The sequence below is a fragment of the Muntiacus reevesi genome, chromosome 21 (genome assembly GCF_963930625.1).
Source record: "Muntiacus reevesi chromosome 21, mMunRee1.1, whole genome shotgun sequence".
Taxonomy (NCBI): domain Eukaryota; kingdom Metazoa; phylum Chordata; class Mammalia; order Artiodactyla; family Cervidae; genus Muntiacus; species Muntiacus reevesi.
In genome coordinates, this window is record NC_089269.1 from 26497903 (window position 1) to 26516190 (window position 18288).

Consider the following 18288-nt stretch of genomic DNA (forward strand, 5'->3'; position numbering starts at 1 on the left):
CAGTAAAGAATTTGTTAATTAACTAATTTTCAGCTGGATTAACTGTTAGCAGTGTCACTTAGATAAAATCGAATTTTTTTAAATAATTTGCTTAAATTTGAAAAGAATAATTTCTAGGGATAATCACTCAGATAGCAGCTTCTAAATTTATTGCAAACTTTAGCGTTGAATATGTCCTTCTTTTTCCTAAGCCTTGTATTTACTATAAAATTGGAAACCCCTAAGAATAATTTATAGCAACAATTCTAATCAAGATTATCTCAATTTAATTAAGTGATCTGGATCTATGTGTAAGAGCTCACTTTCTGAAATTTCAAATAGTAAACATAATATAAACTCATCTTGCCCCACAGTCAAAGTAAATCATGACTACTAAGTATAACTGCATCAAGAAATTTGTAGAAACAGACATAAACAAAAATTAGAACAAAGTCAGCAACCATTAGTCTTGATACTGTGATTTTGTTTATCCAATGGCATGAAGTCTATAAAACTTAAAAGAATGCTTAAATATATTCATTTGGAGAAGCATTAAAAGCATCCTTTTTCTTTCTTTCCAGGCTGCTGTCAGAACAGATTTCCTCAATATATTATAGCAACCACAACTAGCTAAAATAACACTTACTTCTTTGCAGTGTGCTAAGCTAAGATAAACTAACCTTGCTCCAGGTGACTCAGGAGTAACGCCACCCCCCCCCGCCCAAACCGCAAATCAGGAGCCACAGGAGATGCAGGTTTGATACCTGGTTGGAAATATCTCCTGCAGGAGGGCATGGCAACCCACTCTGGTATTTAGCTTGGATTATTCCAGGGACAGAGGAGCCTCATGGGCTACAGTCATAGGATTGCAAAGAGTTGGACACAATTGAAGTGACTTAGCCTGCACATGATATTGAGCACCTGAATGGTGTATAGCAGGGGTCCCCAAACTCCCCAGGACTGTAGAGCAGGAAACGAATGCCTGGCAAGAGGGTGAAGCCTCATGTGTATTACAGCCACTCTCCATTGCTTGCATTACCATCTGAGCTCTGCCTTCTGTCCCACCAGTGGTGGCATTAGATTCTCATAGGAAAATGAATTTTATTGAATTTCAATCACCCCAAAATCATCCCCACCCTTGCCTCTCAGTTCATGGAAAAATTGTCTTCCATGAAATGTATTGTTGTTGTTCAATCACTCAGTACTGTCCGACTCTTTGTGACCCCATGGACTGCAGCATGCCAGGTTTCCCTGTCTTTTACCATCTCCCAGAGATTGCTCAAACTCATGTCCATTTAGTCTGTGATACCACCTAACCATCTCATCCTCTGTCATCCCCTTCTCCTGCCTTTAATCATTCCCCACATCAGACTCTTTTCCAGTGAGTCAGCTCTTGGCATCAGGTGGTCAAAGTATTGCAGCTTCAGCTTCAGCATCAGTTCTTCCAGTGAATATTCAGGACTGATTTCCTTTAAGATTGACTAGTTGGATGACCTTGCAGCCCAAGGGACTCTCAAGAATCTTCTCCAACACCACAGTTAGGAAACATCATGAAACCCAACTCTGGTGCCAAAAAGTTTGGGAACTGCTGGTTTATAGCACTCAAGGATGCTGGGTCTACAAAGGGAGACCACAATATTTAAATGAAACTACTTGTCTCCAAGTTCTGTATATATTAGGAGATATTTTATATCAGCAGCCTCACCAGAAACCAGCATAAACAGAAAAAAGACTGGCAAAATTAATTTCAAAAAAGTTAATTAATATTAATCAAAATTCAACAATTAGGAAAATAACCAGATAAGGAAATTAAACTGAATAGAGTACAATTTAGAATTTAGAAAATCAATTACCATAAAAAGAGACAGAAATTAAGGCTGGATTTTAATCCGAAGATGATATACTGCCCATACTTATCATATCTACCCAGTGACATGTGCCATTTTCTATAGGTCATTTTTGTGCCATAGCTATGCGTATAAATTCCTCCTTGGTAGACAGATGTTGTGAATGTCAATGGCTCCATCTTATCCATTCTTTTATTAACTACCACGCTACTCATAGGTTCTTAATCAGTGAACAATTATTTGGCTAAACCCATTGCATAGAAACACTCCAGAAAGTTGTTAGTAAAAAACCTTATTAACCTGGTTGATTAGTGAGTTTACAGTTTTGTGTGCAATTTTTAAGGAAAAGAAAGGAAACAAGCAATGAAGAGAGGACACCCAAAAAATAGAGATTGAAGTAGAAATGACCAAAACATTAACGTCACATTTTATCTTGTCCTGAGCACCGAAAGTTATCCAATCCACTGCATGGGTTATTGCTATTATTAGCAGATTGTAGTTTCACAAGGAATATGTTACAGAAGGCCTTAGCGGAGCTCATTTCCAAGGAACTATTTGCTATAGATTACCAATATATAAGGGAAAATAGAAGTAAAAATAGAACAACATGCACTGACAAATGTTGAGTAATTAAAAGTCAAAGCAAAATATACACTGAAGCAGTTGGAAAATTGAGAAGTAATATTTCAATACAAAATATTAATCAAAATAATGGATTCCAGCATGGGACAGGGAAAATAAAAATAAAATTTTGCTGAAGCAGAGGATTCAAAGATGATCTTGACTAGAATCATTGCTTTAGCATTTGTCAACCACTGATTTCCTCAATATTTTAGTTATTTGGAGGTATTGCTTATGGTAAGAAGTCATTTCATCTTTGTCCTTTAATATTCCAGAGCATTTAAAAATTGTAATATCTTTGCTTTCAATGTTTTCCTTTTTTATTATACAGTTCTGTGTGATGTAGTAAGCCATAGTATCATATAAATATGATCAAAGTAAATTTACATCATCCATCAAATTTTTCCTGTACTCATTTGTATTGAGAAGTATAATAGAGATTTCACAAGATCCAAAAAATCACCATAATTGTTGTCCTCTAATTTGTTTCAGCTAAAATTTTGCTATGCTAAAACTAATGAATGGATATTAAATTGTCTTCATACTATTGCTCCTGACATACTGTATTTTCTCACATTCTTATGTTAATTTTTTGCAAATTATTTATAAGAATAAAAAGGGTCATGTATGTTATATTTTTTAAAAGATTAGTTGGAGGAATAACTTTAAAACACTCAGAGTAATATGTTATATTGATGAATGAGAGTTTTGCATTTTACTATTTTTAAAAATATATGTATATATACACACACATAGAGATAATGTATACACATATACGTAAAAGACAAATGAAGTACACTTTTCATTTAAATAATCTTAAAAAGTCAAGGCAGTATTCACTGAAATCCTAGGGATTAGTTCTGTTAGTATTAACCTTAACTGCTTATTTGCTTCAAAGTTAAAAGTTATATATATCTCCCAATTTCATGTAAATCACTGATTCAGAAAAATAAACACCGCTTAACGAATGATGTCACTAATATTAACAGAGCAAATATGAATGTTCACTGATTCTAACTGTTGCAATTCTATTTACTGGATTGAATTTATCATAATAGGTAGAAGCCATGCCTGGTTTATTGCATTATCACGTAAATATTGTACTACTGAAATAAATAACAGTTCTTTTAATCCTTACCTTAAGTGTTTGCCTGTATTATATCATTCAATCATCACTATAAATCTACTTAATATGAACTGCTAATAACACAAATTTGCAAGAGAAATATGAGGCAGAATATTTAAATAACTGTCCATGTCATATAGTTAATAAAAAACATAGCTCGATTTAATTCAGTCTAATTTTAGAGGCAGCACTTTTCACTGCTATGCTTAAGACCCTGTTAGGAACATTTGAAAATGCTTAAAAAATTTACTGTTATAAATAATCTTAAAATTTTCTACAATTTTTTCAGGCAATAGCTATGATTACCAATAATGCCTTCTCTGTTTTAGCATCAGAGGATGAATTGACTATGTGTCATTCCATATACAGTACCTCTAGCTTTTACATGACTTAAATATAACTATAAAAAATAAACTTGTATAAAATGGAGCTTAAAGCAAAAACCATTAGTCAGGCTGACTTATCTATCAACCAATGTTTGCTGTTTGTTTAGTCGATAAGGTGTATCTGACTCTTTTGTAGTGGTTTATAGCCTGCAAAGATTCTCTCTCTGCCCATATGATTCCCAGGAGAAAATACTAGAGTAGGTTGCCATTTCCTTCTTCAGAGGATCTTCCTGATCTAGGGATCAAACCCAAGTCTCCCACATTGTAAGCAGGTTCTTAATTGCTGAGCCACCATGGATTAGCAGACTTATCCCATGTGTTGAATTTACTGATGAAATAAAGTGTACTCTGACACCAGTGCTTGGGATAACTAGAATCTGTGCATCTTGGGTATCTACTAGTGACAGGAATATTCAATACTATTACCCAAGCTGGGCATTCGATATGCTAGCCAGGTATCCTGTGGTCCCATCAGGCATATCATCTAAGAGAGATGACAAATTACATTACAAAATAAACCTTTGTGAAACATGTATGGAAAAAAGAGGCCAAACCGTCCTGGCTTAGAGTATATAGGAAATAACAATGTTTCATGGGTTGATTCTAAACTATTTATTAATTTTATTCTCTGGGACCATTTTTTAAAATTCTTTGGTATAGCCTTCAGAAGCAATGAGCACAACATACCAATATAGTTTACTCTGATCGTGTTGTTTCGTCACTAAGTCACATCTGACTATTTTGCAAATCCGTGGACTGTAGCCTACCAGGCTCCACTGTCCCTAGGATTTCCCAGGTAAGAATAGTGGAGAGGGTTGGCATGCCCTCCCCCAGGTGATATTTCCAACCCATGGATCAAATCCACATCACTTGCATTGGCAGCAGATTCTTTACCACTGAGCCACCAGGGAAGCCCAATAAATTTTATACTTAACAAAAAATCAAGAACTATGTCCCTTTGCCCCCACATATTAAAAATAAATGAATAAATTTGCACAAAATATTTACTGACATTGACCATTTACTATCAAGTCTCTGTTGGTATCTAAAGTTATGTGCAACAATATGAAGCACATGTGCCAAAGAAATTTCAGCATTTATTCAAATTCAAGGGACTATTTAGGAAAAAAATTGCCTGCCGACCTGTTTGACTTATACATCTGTAGAATGACATTTACGTATTACTCTATGAAAGGAGACTCTTAATTTTGAACAAATATTTTCCTAAATTAACATGGTTCAATTCCAGACTTTTTCTAAATTGATTTGGCACATACAAACAGTCAAATGAAGTCTTAATATTTCAGCTCCATAAGAATTTAGTGATGATTATATTCTGCCAATTTTATTTTATTTTATTTTTTTTAAATATTATTTTATTAGTTGGAGGCCAATCACTTTACAACATTTCAGTGGGTTTTGTCATACATTGACATGAATCAGCCATATAGTTACACGTATTCCCCATCCCGATCCCCCCTCCCACCTCCCTCCCCACCCGACTCCTCAGGGTCCTCCCAGTGCACCAGGCAAGAGCACCTGACTCATGTATCCCACCTGGGCTGGTGGTCCGTTTCACCATAGATAATATACATGCTGTTCTTTCAAAACATCCCACCCTCACGTTCTCCCCCAGAGTTCAAAAGTCTGTTCTGTACTTCTGTGTCTCTTTTTCTGTTTTGCATATAGGGTTATTGCTACCATCTATCTAAATTCCGTATATATGTGTTAGTATACTGTAATGTTCTTTATCTTTCTGGCTTACTTCACTCTGTATAATGGGCTCCAGTTTCATCCATCTCATTAGAACTGATTCAAATGAATTCTTTTTAACGGCTGAGTAATATTCCATGGTGTATATGTACCACAGCTTCCTTATCCATTCATCTGTTGATGGGCATCTGGGTTGCTTCCATGTCCTGGCTATTATAAACAGTGCTGCGATGAACATTGGGGTGCACGTGTCTCTTTCAGATCTGGATTCCTCAGTGTGTATGCCCAGAAGTGGTATTGCTGGGTCATATGGCAGTTCTATTTCCAGTTTTTTAAGAAATCTCCACACTGTTTTCCATAGTGGCTGTACTAGTTTGCATTCCCACCAACAGTGTAAGAGGGTTCCCTTTTCTCCACACCCTCTCCAGCATTTATTGCTTGTAGACTTTTGGATAGCAGCCATCCTGACTGGCGTGTAATGGTACCTCATTGTGGTTTTGATTTGCATTTCTCTGATGATGAGTGATGTTGAGCATCTTTTCATGTGCTTGTTAGCCATCTGTATGTCTTCTTTGGAGAAATGTCTGTTTAGTTCTTTGGCCCATTTTTTGATTGGGTCGTTTATTTTTCTGGAATTGAGCTTCAGGAGTTGCTTGTATATTTTTGAGATTAATCCTTTGTCTGTTTCCTCATTTGTTATTATTTTCTCCCAATCTGAGGGCTGTCTTTTCACCTTACTTATAGTTTCCTTTGTTGTGCAAAAGCTTTTAATTTTCATTAGGTCCCATTTGTTTATTTTTGCTTTTATTTCCAATATTCTGGGAGGTGGGTCATAGAAGATCTTGCTGTGATTTATGTCGGAGAGTGTTTTGCCTATGTTCTCCTCTAGGATTTTATATTATGCCCATCAAATAGAAAATCTGCTAGATGAATTCCACTAAGAGACTTTTACTTTGGTTCAATTTATGAAACCAATGTTTTGAGTTTTGAGGTTTATTTTTTGAAGGTGAAATATCAGATATGAATGTTTTTACAAAGTATGTTGGAAGTTCAATATTGAAGAAAAATTGTTTCTGTGGTGATAATGCTTTTACAAAGTATGTCGAAAGTTCAATATTGAAGAAAAATTGTTTCTGTGATGATAATGTAACTAAAATTTTGGTGGAACACAGCATTTTTGCTTCTGTAAAAGCACAATGTCCTTACTAGCCTTGGAAAACTATGAAGCAGAAACATATTTAGACTTGATTGTAGTACATACATAATTAATAATTGCATCTGAACAGCCTGGGATGTTATGCTAATTCAAAATGATCAACTGACAGAATTTGTTAAAAGCAAGATATATATATTCATATGTATGCATGTGTCTATATATGCATATATACAAATATATACATAAAAAAGAAACTACAATTCATTTATAGAAATGCTTATTTTGAGTTAAAAAAGAAACATTTCAATAAACACTTTTTTGGATGCCCTCCATCAATCAAGATTCTAAGAATGTTTGGGAGTTAAAAAAGTAATGTAATTCAAATTGTGCCTAAAATGCTTTTGATATTTTTTGTAACTTTTGTTTGTACAGTTTCTTGTATTTTATCCAAAATTATTGGATAGCCTTCAAAATATTCAATGCTAAAGAAAAAAATGTACAAATATTCTATAAATTCTGAAATTTAAAGAGGAAGGAATACTTAAAACCCATACTAGCATGTCAGCATTAATCTGACACCATAAACTTGCTCCCTGGAAGAAAAGTTGTGACCAACTTAGACAACATATTAAAAAGCAGAGACATTACTTGGCCTATGAAGGTCTGTCTAGGTAAAGCTGTGGTATTCCTAGTAGTCATGCATGGATGTGAGAGTTGGACCATAGAGAAAGCTGAGTGCTGAAGAACTGACGCTTTTTAACTGTGGTGTTTTGAAAAGACGCTTGAGTGTCCTTTGGACTGCAAGAAGATCAAACCAGTCAATCTTAAAGGAAATCAGTCCTGACTATTTATTGGAAATACTGATGCTGAAGCTGAAGCTCCAATACTTTGGCCACCTGAGGCAAAGACCTGACTCATTGGAAAAGACCATGATGCTTGGAAAGATGGAAGGCAGGAGGAGAAGGGGATGACAGAGGATGAGATGGTTGGATGGCATCACTTAGTCAATGGACATGAGTTTGAGCAAGCTCCAGGAGTTGGTGATGGACAGGGAAAACAGGCATGCTGCAGTCCATAGGGTCACAAGGAGTGGGACACGACTGAGATACTGAAATGAACTGAATAACCAAATGACATTAGTAGAAAAGAGACCAATACTTATCATAATATAGGTGCAAATTGCTCTATAATATATTATCAAATAAATTATTATCAATATAAATAATATCCTAATTATATATTTTATGATATAAAAGAAGCAAAAATAATAATGCCTGATAACCAAGTAGCATTATTCTGAAAATGCAAGAATGATTTAATATTTCAAATGTAATATCAGTATTGACATGGTAAAGAAAGAAAACATATTAATACAGAAGTAAATGCCTTTAGCAAAATTCAGTGTACATTCATTATAAACATTATCATATTAGGAAGAAAAGAGAATGTTCCTAAATTGGTAAAGGGTGACTACAAAAATCCTCTGATAATATTACACTTAGTAAAAGACTGAATCTTTCTGTATAAATCTGGGAAAAAGCAAATAATTGAGAATTTACAGACTTTTTTAACAGCAGATTTAGAGTAGTAGGAATTCTAGAAAGAGAAATAATTTTTTTATACAGATACAAGAAAAAAACAGGAAAATTATACTTAAGAACTCTATTTGATCCTTGATAAAGTTCAGAATATCAAAGTTATCTTACTCTATATCTTACAACCATTGTTTTTATATAGTTACATGTAAATGTAGTCTACCTTGAGACTTTTTGAAGTTCAGAAAATTAATATTTTATTCTGGAATGTCACTTTTAAACTCTAAAAGCCTTATATTCTGATTATAATTTGCAGTTTTACACAAATGATATAATAAACTCTGAAAATAAAATACATATATGTACTTTATTTATCTGTTACAGAGAAAACTAAACAAAATAATCTCTAGTTTTTATCTTCTTGAACAAAAGATAAAGCAATATATCAATGACTCTAGCAAATTTATTATCTTGAAAATTACATTTCTGAAAGATTGAGTTCACACCACACTTAATTTTTTTTTCCATTTATTTTTATTAGTTGGATGCTAATTACTTGACAATATTGGGAGAAGGCAAGGGTGGGATGGTCTGAGAGAATAGCATTGAAACATACCACAGTTTAGAAAGTACATCATATCACTTCTGATTGCCCTTCTGCTTTTTGGGGTTTTTGTGTGTTGAAATTGCAGACATACACTGCGATATGTTGACAGCAGAGGTCTATGTTTGGGAAACAGCACTTTGCCTATCCTAATTTATTAAACCCTGTTTAATAGGCAGGCTGCATAGTAGAACTGAAGGACGTTTCTACCATTTTTAGCATTTCAAGTTTGTTTACTTTCTATTTCCATTAGCAAAGGAGGGGGGAGTTATTTTTCACTACAGTTTTATGGTCTTTATTCTTATGCTGCTGCCGCTAGGTCTCTTGAGTCGCGTGCAATTTTGTGCGACCCCATAGACGGCAGCCCACCAGGCTCCCCCGTCCCTGGGATTCTCCAGGCAAGGACACTGGAGTGGGTTGCCATTGCCTTCTCCGCTTTATTCTTACAATGACTTTCTATTTTATATCATATACTGTCTATTTGATGCCTACTGAAATGTACACTGTAAATAGCAGAATGAATGTTTTATCAATAAAAATGCCTTTCTTTCATGGAGTGAAACTATCATTGCAATTTCTTACTTTAATTTGTAAGTTTGAAAACCATTTTATACAAAAGTGTTTGAGGCTGACATCCACAACTCCTAATGTCCTTAAAAAGAGGATGACTTCATTAAAATTTATAAGTAATTAAGCTGATACATTTTAAAATATTAACAAATAAAATTGTATTTCCATAATTCTGAATAAGAAGATATTGAAATGGTGCTTTTCAAATCTAAAATAGTTTTTTTTTATACTAAAGGCTAATTGGATTATATCTTTGGCTGAATATTTTATACTGCAACATACTTAATTATAAAAGATCATTGATAGCTTTACAGTTGTATAAAATACAAGGAACACGCTAATTTAAATTCACTACTTAACTTCAGTAATAAGGATCAAGAGAAGCATTAAAGGTTTCAAAGGCAAAACATAGCTTGTAATATGTTATCTATTCGTTACACAGTCATAAATATTGTGAAATTTTAAATGTAAAGAAAAGGATTGGTATTTATATTGCATTTTCCCAATCATTCTCTCTCCCCAACACACACACACACACACGCGCGCATGTGTATGTGCTTAGTCATTCAGTTGAGTTCTACTCTGTGACCCCATGGACTGTGGCCCACCAGGCTCCTCTGTGCATGGGATTATCTCAGCAAGAATACTGGATAGGGATGCCAATTCCTCCTCCAGGGGAACTTTCCAACCCAGGGACTGAACGAACCCTCATCTCCTGCATTGGCAGGAGGATTCTTTACCACTGAGTCACCTGGAAAGCCCAGACTGCCACATTTGGTGTGCTGATTAGTTAATTAACTTGGAGAACTGCCACAAATATTATGTATCCATGTTTGCAACTTGTGAAATGTTATTTACAAGCCATATTTTAAAAAACAATTCACTAGGACAAACTGAAAAAAATCAGAATGTTAGGTTTATGTTCATGAAGTAAGGACTGTAAATCCATGCTAGTCCTTCCTATTGGTGTTCACTTAGCCTTCCAGACACTTTCAAGTGTCCTCTATTCCTTCATTATGTAGCAGCAAACATATTTGCCTTTGTAACTACCTTATTCAACTCTAGAAATTCACTTTTTACCACTTCAAACAGTGGCATCATGCATCCCAAAGTGGAAGATGATATTTCAACTCTTATTTCAATGAAGTCACTAAGTTCCCTGGCAAATGCTTTCAATACATTTCCACCTTAGATACATGAAATCTATGGATAAGCAAACTGTTTCTTTAATGGGCCAGACAGCAAATATTGCATGATTGGTAACCATACGGTATCTTTTACAACTAGCTTTTCTACTGTTACTGCCCCAAGTCAACCAGAGACAGCACAGAAACAAATAGGTTTGGTTATATAACCATAAAATTTACAAAAATAGGTTGGTGGACCAGGTTTGGCTCACAGGTTATAGACTGCAGATTCCCTTCTCTAAACCACCCAAACCTGAAGTCACAGAAATATAAACAAATAAATGTGAAATGAGATATTAAACTCTTTAGTGAAAAATGTGACTTCCAATTCCATGTTCTCAGTTCCTAAGTCTGCGTATCTGGACTATAAGTGAGACATGACAATACATCATTTTCTGGTTCAAAGACTGTAACACATGCAGTAAGATAGGAATCCAACTTGGCAAGATAGTGTCTGGGACTGTAACTAAGCAAAGATTTTAATTATTCTCATGGATAAGTTCGACAGCAATACCAAAGATTTCATTAGGTTCGGTAACTGTAGTTAATTGCCTTAATCCTTTTGCTGCACACGGTCAGAAGCAAATTTTTATAAGTGTAACAGTGGGTAAAGTATTTGGTAATTCCACAGTTTGTTTTACTAACAGAGACAGCTACACAAGAAAGTCAAATAAAACCTAGAATGCAATTTAAATGACATAAAATTGCTGCCCCTCAATGGTTTAAGACTGTTGCATTTTCAACCTGTCACCAGGTGGCTGACTTGTCTCCCATGAATACAGTAAAGCATTGTGAAGGTTAGACTGGAAGGTTTCTGGAAGGTTAGACTGGCATGAGCAAAGTCAACTCCTGGTTTTCTGTGGCTGGTAGCACCTTCATGCTAGGTGAAGAGAAGTGTGTATTCTTGTTCTGAGATGTAATCCCCAAATCTGGGAATATGACACATGATCACACTATTATTTTTTCACACATCTGAGTGTGTTTTGGGATGATTGGGGGGTAAGGAGCTAAACTGATCAATATGACTACTGAAATATATAGATATTACTCTTTCCACAATACAGACTCTGTAATAAAATAGTTACATATATCTTTGTAAAAAATATGTAGAAAACATTACCACACAATGTTAGGTTTCTGTCACAGTATTTTTAAGTTTCCCATCCCAATCTTTTTAAAAAGTGTTTTATTTATTTATTTATTTGTAAAAACAAGTAAAAAGTTTATTATTAGAGACTGGGCTTATGGTTACTGGGGTAAGGTGAGGAGGGATAGTTTAAGCGTTTGGGATTGACATGTACACACTGCTATATTTAAAATGGATAACTAATAAGGACCTAATGTATAGCACAAAGAACTCTGTTCAATATTGTGCAACAATCAAACTGGGAAAATAATTTGAAAAAGAATAGATACATGTACATGCATAACTGAGTCACTTTGTTGTACACCTAAAACTATCACAATATTGTTAATCAAATACACTTCAATATAAAATAAAAAGTTTAAAGCTGAATAAATGGATGCTCCTATCCAGATCTCCCATTCTAATCTTTAATTAAGGGACCTTGACTCTGCGATATGATGGCATAGGTTTAAAATCACATGAGGATTCTTCTTGTATATGTTGAGACTCAGTCTTTTTCTCTGCAGATATAACTTTTGTTGTTGTTGTTGTTAATTATACACATCCAGTAAGACTTCAGTGGATTCTGACATATTTTAAACTTAAGGACTGATTCTGGTATAAATTTTTGCTACTATAAAAATTCAGGCCAGTCAGATTGCACTCTGTCCCTGGTGAATGTTACAATAAATATTGCCCTTGTCTCTGGCAGGTAAGTGAAGCTACTTGGTTTCTGTCAGCCCTATATCCATCCACTCAGTTGTATTAGTTTTCTATGCCTGGCAAAACAAAATGACCACAGACTGAATAGCTGAAGTAACTGAAATTGATTTTCTTATAATTGTGGAGGCTAGAAGTCCAAGATCAAGTATAAGCAGGTTTGATTTCTTCTGAGGCATCATTCCTTTTTTGCAAGCAGAAATCTCACTGTGTTCTTAAAGGATCATTCCTTGGTCTGTGAGTATCTGTATTCACCTCTCCTCTTCTTATAAGAACACTAGTCACACTGAATAGAGGCCATTCATATAAGGCTCAATTTACCTTAGTTATCTTTCTGATGTCCCCATTTCCAAGTGGAATCACGTTTTGAGGTACTAGGGAGTTAGGACTTCAGTATCTGGATTCAGAAGAACAAAGTACAGTCCATAAAACCATCCCAATTCAAATTTGATAATCTCTTCCACGGGCATTTTTGCCAGCATCTTAGATCATAGAGAAGAACACTAGCATCTTTTTGATGTTGCTGATATTAGGAGAAGCACACGGACGGAAATTGCCCACCCTGGCCAGGCTCTCTAGTAACCATTTGCGTGAGTTGTTTTATGATAGGAGGTCCTAGTAAGGATCATGGAACTAAGACGACACCACCAACCGGAAGAGTTCAGGAAAGGTCAAAAGGAGACACCACGTGTCCGTCCACCTCCCAGAATCCCTCTTGCTAGCATCCATCTTGGCTGAGTGATGCGTACACCACCAGAGAGGACTCTTGACCAGAATGATTGGCCAAAGACAACCTGGAAACTAACCCCATCAACATAAAACCCACGACCGCGAACCACGTAGCAGAGCAGTTCTCCTGGGTTCCCTTATCCTGCTGCTCTCCACCTGAGTGCCCTCTTCCAATAAAGCCTCTTGCTTTGTCAGCACGTGTCTCCTCAGACAATTCTTTTTCCAAGTGTTAGACAAGAGCCCACTCTTGCGGCCCTGGAAGGGGCCCCACTTTCCACAACAACTGGAAACCACGAAGGGACCCCTATTTTTACTGCAGTTGACATCTGCAGCTCTCATGAGTGTTGACAACCACTTGGGGTACTCCAGAACCAGCTCACCTGCCGACGGACCTGACCCAGCGGCCGCAACTGGGACCCGTTGTCCCTGGTCTCCTCCCGATGAGGACAACTGGCCAGAGTGCACTGATCAGGTAAGGAACAAGAGATTTTGTTGACTACTTTTATCTCACCCCTCTTTTCAACCCATCCTATCCTATCCTACTTTTTCCTGTCCAACGGTCCTGGACACGGGAATCTGGTCAAAGGTCCTCAACCTGAGCTGAGGATTGGAGACTGATCATCTCCTCTTGGCAGAGAACTTGAATTTTGGTTCCGGTTGGGCCAAGTTCCAATCCTCCTCTGGAGGCCAGGGAAAAGTCCTGTAACTCCTGGTTATCTGCAGGTGGCAGGAGACATCTGTAAGGCCACCCTTTTTTTTTTCTCTTTCTCTCCCCCACTCTTGGACCTCTTTTCTCTCCCCATTCCTTCTCCTTCAACCTGGCCTCTTTTCCTCTCTTTGAAGACCCAAGGTATTTGTTACTCTGTCTGTCGATACTTGGGCCTGAACTTCTGGGTCTTTGTAAGAGATTTTCTGAGAGGCTATGCTCTCTCCTCCTCACCATTTGTGCTTTCTCTTCTCGGGGAGATAATCGTGTGTTAGAAGTCCTCCATCGGTTGCCCTGTTTCTATAAATTCAGCCATTTGCCTGAATGCTTCCAAGTGGAAGTGATTGATGGGGTTCAGTATATTCACACCTGGTCTTTGGTGAAAATTAACACCCTTTTGGGACCAGTCCTACAGGCCCATTGATTGAGCTTACTACTGAACATTTCCTGTGGTGCATATACAGTCAGGCAATTTGGGACCAGGAGAGAGCTTACAATCTCTCTAGAGTCAGATATAGGGACATCCACTTTAGTACTGGTCCCCTGGGAATGAGATATAAACTATGCCACTGCTAAAATGGGAAATAAGCCTAGCTTCCCTTTAGACACCCTGCTGGGTTGTCTTTTGGCCCACTGGGAGGGATACCAACTGGAAGGGCTAAAAAAGAAAAAAAAAAAAAACTTATCAAATACTGTACTCGATACTGGCCTACTTACTCCCTGGAAGGAGGGGGAAAATGGCCCCCACTGGGGTCAATTGCACTCAACTCCGTTTTACAGCTCAGTCAATACTGCAAACACAAGGGTAAATACAAGGAGGTTCCCTTTGTCCAGGCCTTTATAGCCCTTTACCAGGATTCCAAAAAAGAGAGCAAATATAAGCTTGAAGAATTTGATAAAGGCTCTTTCAAAGTCCTTTTGGCAAGGTCTGAAGCAGAAGATCCCCTTGACCTTCTCTTAACCCTCTCAGCTCAGGCAGAAGGTCACGGGGAAAGGAAGTTCAGACAAGCCCGGAAGTCAGGAGGCTAGACCCGGAAGTCACAGGACCTGAAGGGAAATAGCTTACAGTCACCTGGGCTCTGCCTCCATATGTCCCTTCCCCTATGAGATTACAATTAGGAAGTAAGCTTTGCTCTCTATAGAAGGAAAGGTCATCCTCAAACAAAATCTGCCCCCTAAGAGAGTTACCAGATTGGGGGGGGGGGGGGCGGGTTATGCATATTTATGTTTCTCTTTCTATGCAAGACATTACCCAATGTAGGGAGCAATTGGGGTTTTTGAGAACCCAAAGAAATTTAAGGGCGAATTTGAGAACCAGCTTTAACATCTCCCTCACCTGGAGGGATATAATGGTCATCCTCACCCAGTGTTGTAATTATGAGGAAAAAGCTAGAATCCTAGGTCAGGCTAGATAAGTGGCTGATGAAAGACAGTGGGTGGATGTCACTCTGGCCCCTGTGGACGAGGCAATCCCCTCTACAGAGCCAGATTGGGATCCCAATACAAGGGCAGGAAAGGAATCCTTAAGACACCTCACTACTTGCCTACTACAGGGGATGACCCAGGGTGTCCAAAAGGTTGTTAATTATAATAAGATAAAAGAGGTTACACAGGGAGAGAATGAAAATCTAACTTTTGGGGGGGAAGATTCACAGAGGCCTTTGAAACTTTACCCAGGAAGGTCTAAAATGTATGGAAGGAAGTGTCCTGTTAGCCCATTCCATTATAACCCAGGCAGCCCCAGACATAAGAGGAAAATTGCAAAAACTAGGAAAAGGACCAGAGACTCAAATCTACAATTTGGGGAAGGAGGCAAATAGAGTTTTTTTGAATAGGGACCAGGAGGAGGAAGCCAAAAGAGAGAAAAAGAAACCCAAAAGGATAGGATACCTTTCGGTCTCAGACCCAAGCCTTGGCCCAACAACAGGTTAAAATCCTGGCCTTGATTCATCCTGCCACTATGTGAGAGTCACAGGGAGAGCAAGGAAGAAAAAAGGCTCTTAGAAATCCACCACAGCTGAGATGTGCCCAGTGTGCCTACTGCAGAGAGGATGGGCATTGGAAAGGGGAGTGCCCATATCGCCCTAAGGGAAGGCATATGGAGACCCCTACACCAGATCCCTCTGTTCTAGTCCTGGGCAACCGGGACTGACGATACCCAGCAACTCGAGAAACCCCTACAAATGGTGAGATCCAGATCACTCCTCTCGACCCTTGGGTGACTCTACAAATAGAAGGTAAGAATCTGAACTTTCTTTTGGACACAGTGGCTGCCTTCTCTGTTCCTCCTCTCTGATTTGGACCTTTAGACTCCCTGACTAAAATGGTGATGGAGATAGATGGAAAACCTCAAAGCTGAAATTTTACTAAGCCCCTCTATTGTAAGGTAGGCAGCTGGCAAGGAACCCACCCCTTCTTAAACATCCCTTGTTGCCCTGCTCCCCTACTAGAGAGAGGCCTTCTTTGCCGCCTGCAGACCACAGTGACTTGGGGAAAGCTAGAAGCTAATAATTTGCTTTGCCTAGTGTCTGAATACTTGTAGTCAGATGTAGAGAAGCAGGAGACCGTCCCTTTCTTAGATGAGGTCAATCCCTAGGTGTGGGATGTCTCCAGCTCTGGCCTAACCATAAATTTTCCAGCAGTGAAGATTTTTCTTAGGTCAAATGCTCCCTACCCCTGGAAAAGACAATATCCCTTAAAACCAGAAGCTCTTGAGGGTTTTAGACCATTAGTTAACAAATACTGAGATATTGGAATTCTAGCCACCTGTGAGTCTCCCGGCACTACTTCAGTCTTGTCTCTTAAAAAACTAGATGGATCTTATTTGTCCAGGATCTAAGAGCTGTTAATGAAGCTGTTGTCCCCATCCACCCCATAGTCCCAAACCCAAATACCTTCCTATCCCAACTCCCAGAAAATGCTAAGTACTTCTCAGTCTTGGACCTTAAGGATGCTTTCTTTTGCATTCCTCTCCATCCTGATTCCCAAAAACTCTTTGCATTTGAGTAGTGGGGCCTGGAAAAAAGGGAGACCATACAACTTTGCTGGACTCAACTACCACAAGGGTTTAGGAACAGTCCTCATATTTAGGGGACTTCCCTGGGGAGAGAACTAAGGGAATTAACTTTAACAAACAGTAATCTAATACAGTATATGGATGACTTGCTCATAGCTCGTTCAAATTTTACCAGCTCTCAAATGGATACTATTAAAACTTTAAATTTCCTGTATGAAAAGTGTTGTTGAATATCTCCCTCAAAATCTTGGATTAGCTTAACCCAAGTAAAATACCTTGGATTTATAATTAGGGAGGAAAAAGAATCTCAACCCCCAGAGGAAAGCCCTCATCTTAGATATCCGGTACCCGCCCCCCGCCTCAAAACAAACAAACAAACAAAAAAAAACAGGTTATGGGATTTTTCAGAAAGACTGGGTTTTGCAGGACCTGGATTCCTGTTTATGGAAATCTGGCCTGATGCCTATATGATAAGTTAAGAGGGAAAGAGGATGAGCCACTGGACTGGGATGAGACTTGCAAGGTTGCCTTTAAAGCCCTAAAAGAGTCTATTACTACAATCCCAGTTTTAGGCCTCCTGAACCTGAAAAAGCCTTTCAGGCTGTATGTTTCTGAAAGGATAGGAACTGCTCTTGGGATATTAAGGCAAATGATGCAAGCCTGTAAGCATGGCTTGCCTCTCAGAAAAGCTATAGACGAGGAGGCCAAAGGGTGGCCCACTTGCCTCTGGGCAGTAGCAGCCACCACTCTTATGGTTAAAGAGGCATCTAAGTTGACCCTAGGTCAGCCCACTACAGTGTACACACCTCACCAGGTGGAAGCAGTCTTGGAAACTAAAGGGGACAGATGGATGACAGGTGAAACGATCCCCCAATACCGAGCCCTCCTCCTTGACACTCCAGAAGTAAAGTTGAGGGTCTGTCAGACTTTAAATACAGCCTCATTAATGCCAGATCCCCCTATTTCCCCTTGGAATCACCAATGCATGGAAATCATAGGCGAGTTATATTCTTCTCACTGAGGCTTATAAGAGACAACTTTATCTGACCCAGAGGAAGCATGGTACACAGATAGCAGTAGTTTTGTAGAGAAAGGAGAGAGGAAAGCAGAATATGCTATAGTGAGCCTAGAAGAAACTAGGGAAAGTGGTTCTCTTCCCCCAGACATCTAAGCCCAGAAAGTTAAACTTTTTGCCTTGACAAGAGCTTTGGAATTAGGAGAAGGAAAGAGGATTAATGTGCATTTGGACTCTTTAGTATACTTTCCT